This window comes from Gavialis gangeticus, unplaced genomic scaffold, assembly GCF_001723915.1.
Source record: "Gavialis gangeticus isolate Ggan-Ray unplaced genomic scaffold, GavGan_comp1, whole genome shotgun sequence".
Classification (NCBI taxonomy): domain Eukaryota; kingdom Metazoa; phylum Chordata; order Crocodylia; family Gavialidae; genus Gavialis; species Gavialis gangeticus.
In genome coordinates, this window is record NW_017728992.1 from 78717616 (window position 1) to 78731294 (window position 13679).

General features: G+C 40.3%; 1 protein-coding gene across 1 annotated transcript in view; it reads right to left on the reverse strand.

Annotated features, from left to right (window-relative positions):
• SOCS6 (suppressor of cytokine signaling 6) overlaps positions 1–13679 on the reverse strand; it is a 42716-nt gene that overhangs the window by 27791 nt on the left and 1246 nt on the right. The window lies entirely within an intron of this gene.

Below are 13679 nucleotides of genomic sequence, written 5' to 3' on the forward strand. Positions count from 1 at the left end.
TGCTGCACTGAGAAATAAGTAAAAGGATACCAATATATCTCAGTTCATAAAACAGAAATATATTTTAATGTAGGAAGACCACTTTGTGGTCAGATCAGGCCCTTACGCAGCACTACATACAGCACAAGGGAAATAAATTTTATATGCTTCTACCTACCACTAAGGTTAAAGCTAGAAAACCAATTTTTTTATCCTAACACCATTTCAACACATTTATAACTTTCTAAAGAACATTTCCAACACTTACGTTTTCCATGCTGGCTTCTGCCTGAGGGAAACCTAGACAAAGTCTGGATAAAATTCTTTCAACTTTTTAATTCCCCCTTGCACCAAAGAACTGGGGTGGAAAAAACTATACTTAAACCAAGACAGTACTGAAAAGGTTTGAAGTATGAAATTTGAAAATGTTGAGTATTTACATATTATGCACCAGAGTCTTTACTTAGAACACACAACAAAGTATTAGGTTAAAGGAACAATGTAAGCTAGAAAGCTAAAGGAGTGAGTCCTATCAGACAAACTTCCCTGCTAAGTTTTTCTAGTTTTACATTCATTTTCCTGTATCATCCAACATCTTACTCTCCCAGGTAGCTTTGTGAAAAACCCACAAACAAAAGAGAAAACTAACTAATGAGTTTGAGAGTTTTATGGGAACTTGCCTACACTATGAAACAATGAAAATAACTACACAAAAAATATTGCAAAATAGAAAAAGCAAATCTGAAGAAATAATATTCACCTCCTTTGATCTCTTTAAATGATCCTAATTTTCCATGTTATATGTAATACTTGGTGAAATTCTAGGCAAGTTTTGCTAAGTCCCCTACTCTTTTAAGTCTTGAACGTACACTTAAAAGAGAGATGTTCTACATAAAGAGCTAGTTAAGGGCCCTCTAATCCTATCTCCTTTGAACTGAGGAGGACTGGATTTTTGGTCTCACAACTAGTTTAGGATGCATGGGTCTCTCTTACATACATTTTCCCTATGAAAAGCCGCTAAACGTCTTGGTTTCTTCTTGACTGAGAATACCAAAAAATTTTAAATCTTAAAATATCATGCAAGGAAAAAACTATTTTCCACCTAGCTCTAACCAGGGTTCTAATCCTACTAACACACAGGGCTCCTATACACATTTAGTGGGGCTGCTCTGACTTGCTATAATTACAGTGTGTCAGAGCAGACTAAATTAATCAAGTCTGCTGGAGCATGGCAATTACCACGGTCCAGCAGACTCCAAAGTCATGTGTATCAGCATCCCTGCATTGACAAATGGTGGTGGGGCATTTTTAAACTAAAGCTCGTACACTGAGTTTTAGTTTAAAGCGCCCTGCTGCCATTTTTCAGTGTGGCGGGGGATGCTGATACATGTGACACTAGCTGCTTTTAATTAGAGCAGCTATCAGAGCTGCGCTAATTAAAGCACCCTACCTCACACCCCTGGAGTGCATCTATAAATGCCCTTAGTCCCCAATCCTCCAAATACTTCTACAAGTGTTTAATTTTCCCTGCTCCCTGTTGTTCCATTAAAGGCAATGGGAATGCTCACAAGGCCTAATGTAAACAACTGGTCCAAATATAAATAGGGTTGATATATGTAAATATATTATGTGCAGAAAGGGGAAAACTATTTAAACTAAAAAACAATCCTAGCACATGAGCAAAGGTATGAACTGACCGTAAATAAATTCAGAATAGAAATCAGAAGCAGGTTCCTATCAGGGCAGGGGTATCAAAGATACAGCTTGTGTGCCAGATCTGTTCTGCAGAGCTGTCTCATCCAGCCTGCAGGACTCCTGAAAGGTCTGAAAATTCAGGGTCAGGACACTGCCAAATTCCAGCCTATGTAGCACCACTGGGAATGCATGTGAGCAGCACAGGGACAAGTGACGGCTGAATTAACCTCTGCTGTTCTCTGATGCCACTCACCCCACCACTGGATATGGGTCTAGATCCAGCCTGTGAGCTCCCCAGGGCAGGCTGGACAGGGCCTGGCCCAGCATCACAGAGGTGCCTGCCAGGTTTAGGCTAAAGCAGCACAAGCACAGCAGGATGTGAACGGAGCCTGTCACCCTGCCCACTGCCAAGGGGGAACTGGGCAGATCTACTGCACAGCTGGGAGTATTTGTGCTGTGGTGGGAAGTCCAGCCTGACCCCTCTGGGGGCCTGGCACCTCCCTATGGCAGTGGGATTAGGATCTGGGCACAGGAGAGGTCCGCTGCCCCAGCCTCTGCCCCTGCCTCTGGGGGTGAGGGGAAGCCATGGCTCAACAGCTGGGCAGTGTCACCTAATGACTCAGCTGCACCTGTTGCCCCCTGCCTGAGGCTCACTCCCCACCAGCAGCCTGGGACCCACACAGCGCCAGGAGCACGATGAAGACGTAAAGGGCTGGGCCGTTGCTGCCGGAGGTCACTGAACTACACATGGCCTATCAGTTAACCTGTATATCAGTTAAATGGTTTCGCTTGCTTTATGCAGGTTCTGTATGTGTAAATTTGCTCTTGTGCAATGACCCTCTTAATACCAAAAATTCATTATATACAAGGTAAATTCACTGTTATGCAATTGGTGTGGTGGAAGCCCAGTCAGCTGCTTTGTGTGATGGATTGTGGGAGTGACGCGCCAAAATATAGTCTCCTGTGTGGATCTGTGCTCCTTGCTCGTTGTCTGCAACACGTGTTTCTATAGATGCTATCCCCACATTCACCACTGCCCTCTGCTTGTATGTAATGTCTGTTGTTGGCGAGTATGAAAACTGTCTTGTAAAAGTGGTAGAAATGGGTATGGGGGTCAGTACAGCTGAGGTCTTGGATCGTATCCCTATTTGTTGCATTGTAAAGTGGGTTCCCTTTATGCGAATTCGAGTTATGCACCATTTTCCAGGAACACATGTACCACATGAAGTGAGGGAAACCTGTAATTGGAAGAGGTTAAATGGATATTTACATCCCTATCTGCAGGGAGAGCTGGCAAAGCAGGCAGAGGGAGGGCAGAGGGATGCGGGTGATGCTGCCAGGGCTGGAGGGTCTTGACTTGGGAGTAAGGGGAAACGGCAGGAGCAGGGCACTGGAATGTCAGGGCTGCTCAGCACCACAAAGCTGTTGGGGAGACAGAATGCAGGTCCACCTGCAGCTGGTAAGCAAAGGAGGAGCTCTGATTTTCCATTATAAAAATACCCAAAATCAAACGCCAAAATATATAGGTATTTATAATTTATTTTATTATAACAATTGAGGCACCAGTAAACTTCCAAACTGCTTTAAATTTGTAAATATATCAATAAAACTGGGTGTTCAACTGATACATATACATATAGTGGCGTTTCATTTTAATCATGGAAAAATGTGGATTTGGGGGGTTTTAATCAAAGAATTTTAGATTATTTATCAGAGAAAACCAGGATCCCGGATAATCAGGTTCCGGACAGTCTTCCAATCAGGGAGGAGTGTAAAAAGCTTGATTTTAAGAGGAAACTCAATGAATTTCTGAAAGGGATTTTATATGGTGCCTGCAAAAGTGATGCTGCATAGTCAACAAACTCTGCACAAGCCAACAGAGCTTGAAAACTTGAAGCTACACAACTTGGCAATATGTTCTGCTTCTTCCTTCTCTATCTGAAAAAGAATAATACGCACCATCATACAAAATAAAATGAGAAAACTGTTTAACATCGTACCATTAAAAATCACAAAGCAATAAGGAAATGCTAAGAAAATGTTCCAGAGTCCATACGCATCATTTCTATTCCTGTTTTTCTTGTTAACATCAAATGCAATACTACTGTCTCATAAAATGTGTATCATAAAAACATGCACATTGTGCTACCCAGCTTCATTATTGTTTTGCTATGGGAACCGGAACTTTTGCCACCAACCTTTCCATTTCATCCATATAGAAGAACAACTGTGTTGCTACATAATCCTCCAAAGAATCCTTTTGGCACAATGGGACTCTATGCAAGTGAATCCTGCTACCCAGCAAGGCATCTGTTCATATGATCAAACTAAAACTCTCAGGACTTTTTGCTCCCCTATTTCAACTCCAACCCTTACCTATATGTTGAAAACACATGGAAGTGGGTTTCAGGACTAAGGACTTACTGCAGCATCAAAATGACATAGTTAAAAATCACTATTCTATTTTGCATAAAAGTCCTAGCACTCAAAGCTTTTATTTGCTTAATTTTAAGCAAACTTAGAAGTATGTATCTGTATAATTCTTAGCAAAATGAAGGCCTTTAGTTGGAAAACAGCTGAAGAATTCTACATTAACTCTGAGACGCATTTCAAGTGCTTTATCCTAAACAGAACCTGAAAGTGAAGTTACAGCTTTACCCAATTAATTACATTTCTGGTTCATCTATACACATTTTTAAAAAAACCTCTGAACAGCCCTGCTAATTTCTGAAATACACTATTTAAAATTAAGACAATTCCAGACAAAAGGGGGGACAAGCAATTTACAACCTTCATCAGATACCTACGTACCGATACAACGCGCATCTATAAAAGACTTCTACCTCACCCTCCAACTCCAAAATTAAATTCTTCTTCTTCATCACGCAGAACTGGGGCTTCAACCTGGTTACCACATACCACAGGCAAAGGCCTTAACTCCTAGGCTACTACCTACTCTGCCTCACTTGCTTTATCCAGTATTCCACCATGAACCCAAGGTTTCCTAATGGGTATTTCACTAAAGCAGTACAATTGTACAAAAAGCTTTGGTTTCAATTAAGCTGCATTTTCCAAGGGAACCAAATTCCAATCAGCTCTACTGGGGAGGGAGATATTCTCATATAGGCAAACTCTGTTCCATTTTTGGAGTACAACTTAAACAAAATCCTCTCGTTCCCCAATATGCTGCTTGTCAATGTTCCACTTCTGTATCTCAAATGCACTTGACCTAATGTCATATTTTCCATATTGCTGTCTTTTCCTTGACTTATATTTAAGTCCTGCTTTGACAGGTTTTCTTTTTTTTTTTTCCTCTACTTTAAACCATATAAGTGGATTTGTAATATTGGAAGAGCATGTAAGAAGTTCTAAGATGATGAAAAAAACATCCCAGTCTAAGGAAAAATAAGGTAAACGTCTGTCTTAGCCTCTGCCTATACTAGGCCGCTTTGCAGAGTATGTGCACATCTACAAAGTTTCAGGCAGCTCTGTATGACTCCACTTCAACACTTGTGCCAGCAGTTGTGTGAAGGAGCAACAGGTTTCCTTCAGTCGGAGATAGTGCTGCTCGGTTGGCACAGAGAAGGGGGTCTCCCACCACAGGAGTGCTGAGCTGTGTGGATGCGTGTACAATTTTGCTGTCAGAACTCAAATTCTGATGGCAAAACTATGTAGCGTACATGAGGGCTTGGAGATCTAGCCTATACTGAACCCTGCCCTGGAGCACCTGCCTGGAGCAAAGCCCTGATAGAAGGAAAAGAAAAGAAAGCAAGCAGGACTGCCCTGCCTGAGGGATCTTGGATCTAAATTTCAAACAACCATGCTAAGGTGAAGGCTTACAGTGGCTTATCTACTTGTTTGCTAAATCCCAGAAAGATGATGGGTTCTGATCCTATTTAGGGCACAGGTGCTTTCAAGGAATGAGTAGACTGTGCTTTACATTTCGAACAGGAAAGAAAGTTGCTTATCCCAAGACTCCTACAGATTGTCATTATTAACAGGAACAGTACACAGTTACAAGGGATTAAGACTAAAATCAGTAAAGAAAAAAATGCAAAGCACAAACTAAAAAGTTTGTTTGGACTGTCTATTACTCTGGTTCTGTGGGCAGCAATATATGTTTTATATTATCTCGATACAGTGAATTGTACAGTCATATTATACTTTTGGTGGCATCTAAACTATAAATCAGTCAGTTTATCTAGCTACCAGTGTGAGGGGAGCTAACCCTATACAGGTTCTCTTATTGATTACTGTCTTAAAGCACGTGGGTTATAATTATGGTGGGGAGGGGAAAGCTGTTTACTGTGTTTCATTTTCAGGGGCAGAGAAATGTATTATATATCTTTATGGCTTACATTGCAGTTTTAGTACTGTCATTTTCCAAAGTTTTTATTTTGGAACTGGAGAACACTTAAGGTTCTCTAAGAAAACGTACTGCAACATCTATTATTCAAATATTCACTGTCACAGGCAAAATGGATCTCTTCCTATACTGCTTTACTGCAAGTAAGAGTAAATAGCTTAAATATAATTATAAGAACATAAACAGTTTTTTTAACCTGAAATTTTCTAAAACTGCACAATTATTACATTTGACGTTACAGAAACAAAAAAAGTTAAAGCAAAGATGGGAGACCTTATCTATTGTGTTTATGTTATTAGATAAGCAATATTAAAAAGGGGAATGTTGCAGCCAATAAATTACTTCCCTGTGTATTCCAAAGTGGATGTTACTTGAACATTTTAAGACTGCTTTATATTGCTTCAGACTGAACTAGGTACCATATCATTCTATTAAAATAGCTCAGAACCTTCATAAAACAAATAATTAAGAACATGATGTTACCTGCTTGACTGACTTTGTTTTAAAGCAAAGTGAAACACTACTAAGGGAAATTTCTAAGGTAAGCTGTGACTTGCCACCTTGCCCCAACAAATCATTAAGCTTTAATCAAGCATCTAGAGCAGGAGTATCAAACAGGAACCAGATCCAGCCAAAACCCTCCATCTGGCCTGCTGGGTTACTGGCAGGCATCATAAATTGGGCGGTATGGCTTGCTGCAGAATTTGTGGCCATTTGAACCCACTAAGTATGGATATCAGTGTCAAGTTTCACTCACTGCTGCTCCCCCAGACTCGCTCTCCTTCCTACTGCCGCTACCAGACCCCTTCCCAATGCTAAACCCCTCCCCTCACTGCTGTGGCCACATCAGCAGCCTTCACATCCCAGGCTGGGTCCAGAAGCTCCTGGATGTCTGGATCTGGCCCAGGGCCCATACACCCAGGTGAGTCTAACGCCTCTAGTCTAGAACATGCTGGTGAAGGGTTAAGAACACATGGGAAGAAAACCACAAGTGCTACAATATTATATATTAATATTTTTCAGCATATGCTTACACTAAAGACAAATGAGGCAAACATGTTTCAAATGCATATACCCAAAGAGAGACTCCTAAAGCCTTACTTTGGCTCCTGAATAAATATGGCCAGATCTACACAGGTACTAAGCACTCACAATTTTTATTGACCTTCTCAGGAGCTGCAAGTGCTCAGCACCTAATATGGGAAGGAAGAGAGAAAGATAGCAACTGATAAAAAGAAGTGGTATATTCTTTTATCCTAAGTGCCTAAGAACAAGTTTCAGAGCCTAACCTAGGTTTGAAGACACTGGCAAAATTTAGCTGATAGTCTGTTCCACACTAATGTAACTCTATTAACTAATAACTAAAGACACTCGGTGCTTGCAAACACAACCCCTCCTTCCCCCTCCCCTCAAAGAACAGCACTTTAAACTTGGCGTGTTCCCACACTAAGCCCTGCACAAGACCAGAAGCAGCAGCACATTACTTCAAGCTGGCTTGCCCAACATCTGTAAAGATTGGGCACTTTAGTGGCACTTTGATCTAATATCTGATTGAATCAGCTTGAGCTAAAAGTACCAAAGCCCTGCTGAAGCTCCTGATCTTTACAGATGCTACAGAGCTGGGTTGAAGTAACACACTGCTGCTTCTGGTAAAGCATGTTTTTTTGTTTGTGGGTTTTTTTTAAACGTATGCAAGCAGCCAGTGTGATGGGCAAAACGAGCAGCCAAGCAGTCTAACTAGACATGTGTTGCCTTCACCCAGAGCTACTAGAGGATTTCCCTTCTTCTCAGAGACAGAAGCCAGCAAGTGGACTGCTCAGCATCAGCCTTGAAGAATCATTTATTCCACCTTTTTAGCAAACCAAGGTATAAAACATGAAAATACAACAGTTGTACTCTATATACAGCATAGTTGAGTTAACGCTGCTGCTTTAGTCTTTAAAAAGATCACAAAACATCAGAAAGTACAAGAAGTTAACTTTATACGAATACTATATTATAAATACCATATTATGGTTGTGGATTTTTTTGCACTTGCTACTTTAATATGTCAATTATAGAAAAAGTGGTCATCACAACTATGACAGTAAAAGGTTGAAAGAAGAGATGTTGAAAGAAGAGATGAGCCAAAGATCAGGAAGGCAATGCATCATATAGGCAGACGAGGTTCTTTTGGTAAATCTGATACATTTTATTAGACCAACTCAAACAGCTGGACATTATACTTATTATTATTATATTACATTATTATTAAATTATTTTTCCAACTATTTGAGTTGATCTAATAAGTTATCAGATTTACCAAAACAACCTTGTCTGCCAGTGCCCTCAGACCAACATGGCTACAACCTATACCCCCATACAACATGTATGCACTTAAATAGCTAGACTAAATTAGCAAAAAGCATTAAAAATAAGGGCAACAATGTAGGACATTGTTCATAAAGAAATGAGTGACTGGAGTAACCAGATCTGTTGGCCATTTTCCTTCCTGAACATTACTGTATAACATCCACTTCAGTACCTATGACAAAGTAGATCAGCAGCAAATACCTGTGCATAGCTATTCTAAATCACGTTGACTAGCTCAAAGTAATGCAAAATAAACCTTCCAGCCCTTTGCTCTGCTATAATATTCCTTTTGTTTTAATTGCAGTATGAATGACAATACATCTAATAAATAAATGTGATACAGTCAGATAAAAACAGCAGTAACCAGGACAGATTTCTAAACTGGTACACAGAAAAGCCAAAACCCTGAGTCTAAATTGTATACGGTTGTAATTTTTCTGAATGTTGCAGAGCTCAATTCTCTTTCATCTGCTAAAGAGCACCTAGAATTCTGCAGCAATCAGTGAATTTGGGGTATATGGAAATGTAAGCAGAAGTTCTGTCAAATATCTTCAGTATGTCTGCCATAGAAAAGACAGGATTCCATGACTAAAATTAAATCAGTGTTTTTGTTGACTTTATACCTCCTAGAGATAGAGCACAGTAGGTCCAGCCCTAGGAACAGGATGAGGCAACCTCTAATCCAAATTAGTGGGAGGGAAGGGCAGAGGGGGAGGAAAAAAAGAATAGTTATTCTTATTCAGTGAGCTCTCCAACAAAGGTCTTGCCAAAGTGTTAACACATACTGTGTCTTTACTGAAAGAATTCTCAAGGGCACCTGGCACCAGGTTGAGGGACATCTTCTATTCCAGAGGAACGATGGCCCTTTTTACACAGCTTTCGTGAGACTGCACTTGAGATACCATCTCTAGCCACCTCAAAACTAGAAAAATGTTGAATGATGGGAGGATGTACCAAGACAAGCAACTGAAAGAGAGGTCAAATGAAGGCCTGATATTTGAGTAAAGATTGCAAGCACAGGAGCAGATAGCTAACACAAATTCTAAGTAGATGGAAATAATTTCTTAGGAAATGCTTGTCTTTTGCAAGAAAGAAAACTAGGAAGTAATGCACTAAAATGAGGCAAAGTAGCATTTAGTCTGAATAACAGAAAAAAGCTCTTAGCAATAAAGTCCATTATACATTTGAAACAATTGATCCAAGAAAATAATGAAATTATTCCAATAACTTAAAAGTGACCAAAGTGCTAGAGAACACATAGGAAGAAAAAAAGTTCCAGGATATTAAGAAGATATACTAGGACTGCATTTCTTTAACTTCAGCTCTATAGTTATTTCAACATCAAAATTATATCTTAACTTGTTCATTTTGTAAAACACTTCAGAAAGGCAAAATCAAATCAATGTCCTTTCTAATATTCCAATGCTTCATTTTCAATATGGTTCATTTCATTAACAATCACCAAGAGTTCTGTGAAGCACAGTTGAGAACCATGAGTTTGTTCTCTCTCACCTGTCATCTATGCAGAAACTTAAATCTTAAAAACACTATGCATGTAGTATCCAACCTGTTGTTTCAAGAGTACTGCCTCACACCAGAGTTTGCAAGGGTGTATCCTTGCAGTCACTGGGCACTTACCAACTCTAGGCAAATTCTCTAAAAAGGTATAGATTTTCATAGATCCAAAGACTTAAGATACTTAAAACTTATAGGTACTAATTTAAGAAGTAAAAATCATCTGTTTGCATATTTTTGTCTATTATCTTACAAGCCAGACTTAGCATTCCCCTCCCACCTTCCTTCCCCCGCTTCATAGATTAGGCAAAATTTCGATTGTAGTCAGTTTTCCACCTGGATCTTCAACCACAACAAAAAGATAGACTACTACTACTACTACGTTTTTTCATTAATAATCTACAAAAAAAAAAAAATCACAAAATTTCAAAAGACTCTGAAGTGGGTGATACAGTACTACTTATATTCAATGTAGAGGATTCATTTATCAGTATCCTTTTAAGTTTCCTTAATGCTGTAGGTTACTATGAGTTTCTGGGATTTATCAAAATTAACCTATTAAAGGTACTTTAAACAAGAGGAAAGTTAAACTTCTCCAATTTACTTAGTTAAGTGCTTTGGTTCAGACATTCAAAGTATTTCTAGAGAATATGTAACCAGTGATAAGCAGAACATGCTCTGTATCAGTCTTTATCTGCTATAGATCAGAGGCATATGTTTTTGAGCGACTTAAAACTGCCTTATTTAAATATGGGTAAATGTAATATTCCATTATAAGCACTATACCAGACTTGTCCCATTTGCAGTTTTATGGTGCTCTCTAAAAAGTGACCATATGTAACCTGTCACTTGGAAGTTACTTACATGACAAACCAAACTTCATTTTAGGAACCTTTGTTACTTGATGCTATGGTAAATTTGTCAGTAAATTTACTGAGTTTTCTTAGTACAAACAGTGCCCTTGATGAATAAGACAAATATGCCACCCTCTAAAGTTATATATTCTCAGACATAAATACAGGTACATTAAATGGAGTGAAGCCTGAGATTAAATGTCAGTAATTTAATGGAAAGAAACAGTACAGGGATGCTGCAATTACTCCAAGCAATGCAAATCCAGAATATTCAGAGTTCAGATTAAACCTAAAAGAAACCCAGGCATATTCTGCTAGGGAAAGTACCCAAAGAATTTGAAATCTGCCCTGCAACTGCCATACAATTCTGATCAATGCACTTTGATGTTTACAGCCCTAAATCCCACTTAACTAATTTTTAGTTTACCTCTGCCACAAATGTCCCCTCCTTATGGCATTACACATGCTTTAATTCCTAGGGCACTGCCTCAGGCCCACTACATACCAAGAAAGTATCAATGGCAGAAATGATACAGATAACAGTGAATTAGGGCTTAACCTTCCTCTTCAGCATACCTCTTTCTGCAACCCAACACTGTGGGAGCCAAGGAGACATAAGGGTATGCGTAGGGATGGCTTCCCCAGTAGTGCTGTCAAAATATGTGATACAGTCAAGGCAGCTATGAGACTTCTTTCAAGTTGTACACCAGAGTGAGACCACAGAACTATTAAGAAGCAGTGACAACAACAACCAAATTATCTGGCAGTGAGGACTCTTCCTAATGCATATGTCTCTCATACCACTGTCTTATGGCAGCAAGCAGTATTGTGGCACATAAATTACACAATAGGCGAATGCTTGAGTTTTGAGTATTGTAGTATTGAGTCATGGCATCTGGTTAAGTGACCCAAACTATTCCACTGGCCCATCTGTAATCTGTTATTACTGATTAGAAAAAGCCTAATTTGCTTACAAGTTAACTTCCTCATATATAGCCTGTGTTTAAGATTTCACTGAGTTATAGACCCTTCAAACTTTCTCTATAATTCCACTGAGATCATTTAAAATAAAAAATAAAAAGGAGGCACTTAAGAATGTCTTCACAGGAGATGCAGAGCTCTATAGATACCTGACCTGTCTATGACTACACTCATGCAACACCCCACCTCTGCTAATATATCCCAGTTCTCAGAAAACAAGCTAGCTCAGCTGTGTCTACATGGTTCTGCACTGTGTTGCATCAATGTATCCACTGCATCAATGTATCAGTGTATCATTTAAAATTTAGCTTTACCTATCAATCTGTTAGTCTGAGCCTCAGGAAAATCACAGAGGTTGAACTGTGTTTTAAGTGAATGCTCACTTCAGCTCAGCTACCTACCCTCCCTTTCTGAATTAGCTGATGAAAGATGTAATAAGACATGAGAAACCCCATCAGTGAGTTAAAAAAAAGGAAAGCAAAATAAGTATAATCATTTTACAAAAGCACATATGTTGAAAGATTTACAAAACAAAAGGCAATGGGTTTAATGCACAACCTATCTTTGGTGTGTTGTATCAAAAAAAATGAAAACTTTCTTTTTTTAGAGCAATTATGGAATCAAAGAAAATTAGGGTTGGCAGGGACCTATGGAGGTCATCTAGTCCAATCCCCTGGTGAAAGCACGACCAGCCTCTTCTAGATCACCCCAGCCAAGCCTTTGTCTCCCAGTCTTAAAAACCTCCAGGGAAGGAGATTCCACCACCTTTCTGGGTAGCCTGTTCTCATACTACCCTCCTATCTAACCTCAACTCCCCCTGCTGCAACTTGTGACCAACTGCTTTAAGATAAAAGATTATCAAAAGTGACTGCTTTCACAGACTTGCCAACCATATTTCAGAAAACCAAAGGCTCCCAGCCAAGTCAAACACTGTATTTCACAGCTCTGGTGTCACTACCATACCATCTATGCAACTTCAGGATGTGTTTATCAGTGTGAACTAAAGCAGCGTTTCTCAACCCATGGGTTGCGACCCAAAAGTGGATCACAAGAATATATGAAAGGATCATGAACAAACTTTAAAAATGGACTCTCCTTTAAAGGTGAAAAATGTGGGAAACCATGGCTTTTCCCTTGCAAGGTGCTGCTTGGGGCCCCCATTCTCCACACACCCACCCCCTGCCCCATTGGTGGGGGCAGGGGGCAACAGGTTAGGAGTGAGGGGCAGCAGCAGCAGGGTCAGGGGGCTTTTTTCTATTTGAACTATTCACTAGGTCAGGAGGCAGCAGCCACTGATGTTTACAAATGGGTCCTGGTACAAAAAAGGTTGACACCCACTGAACTAAAGAGTAGCACTACCAGTTGGCCCTCCAGCAAGATACCCTGTATCAGTCCTGCTATGGGGAATAACTCTCCGAGGAGGAGGTAGACTTGGCAGTGGGTATTTCCATTTTGTTTTTCTTAACCAAGGAGGGAGTGAGCTGGGATGGAGTTCATGTGGCTGCATCTGAGTGCTGGAGCAGAGAGAGGGGTCAAAGCCTGCTGCTGCCAGAAAAGGTTTAAAGCAGTGGTTCTCAACCTTTTTTGTACCAGGACCCATTTGTAGACAACCATGGCCAGTCCCAACCCAGTGCCCCTCACCCCTGCTCCCATGTATATGCCACAGCGGGTGGGTGTATGTGAGGCATGGGGGTCCCCCAAGCAGCCCCGGGCAGGCTGGAGCTCTGCCAGCCTGCAAGGGAAAAGCCGCAGTTTCCCTACTTTAAAGCAGAGCCCATATTTAAAGTTTGTTGATCCATTTTTAAAGTTTGTTTGCACCCCTTTCCTATACCCTTTCCACCCACTTTTGGGTGGCGACCCACGGGTTAAGAAACACTGGGGGTCTTGCCTTGTCTGTGGGTGGGGAGCGGGGCAACACACGTCCAGCGCCCCCCTGC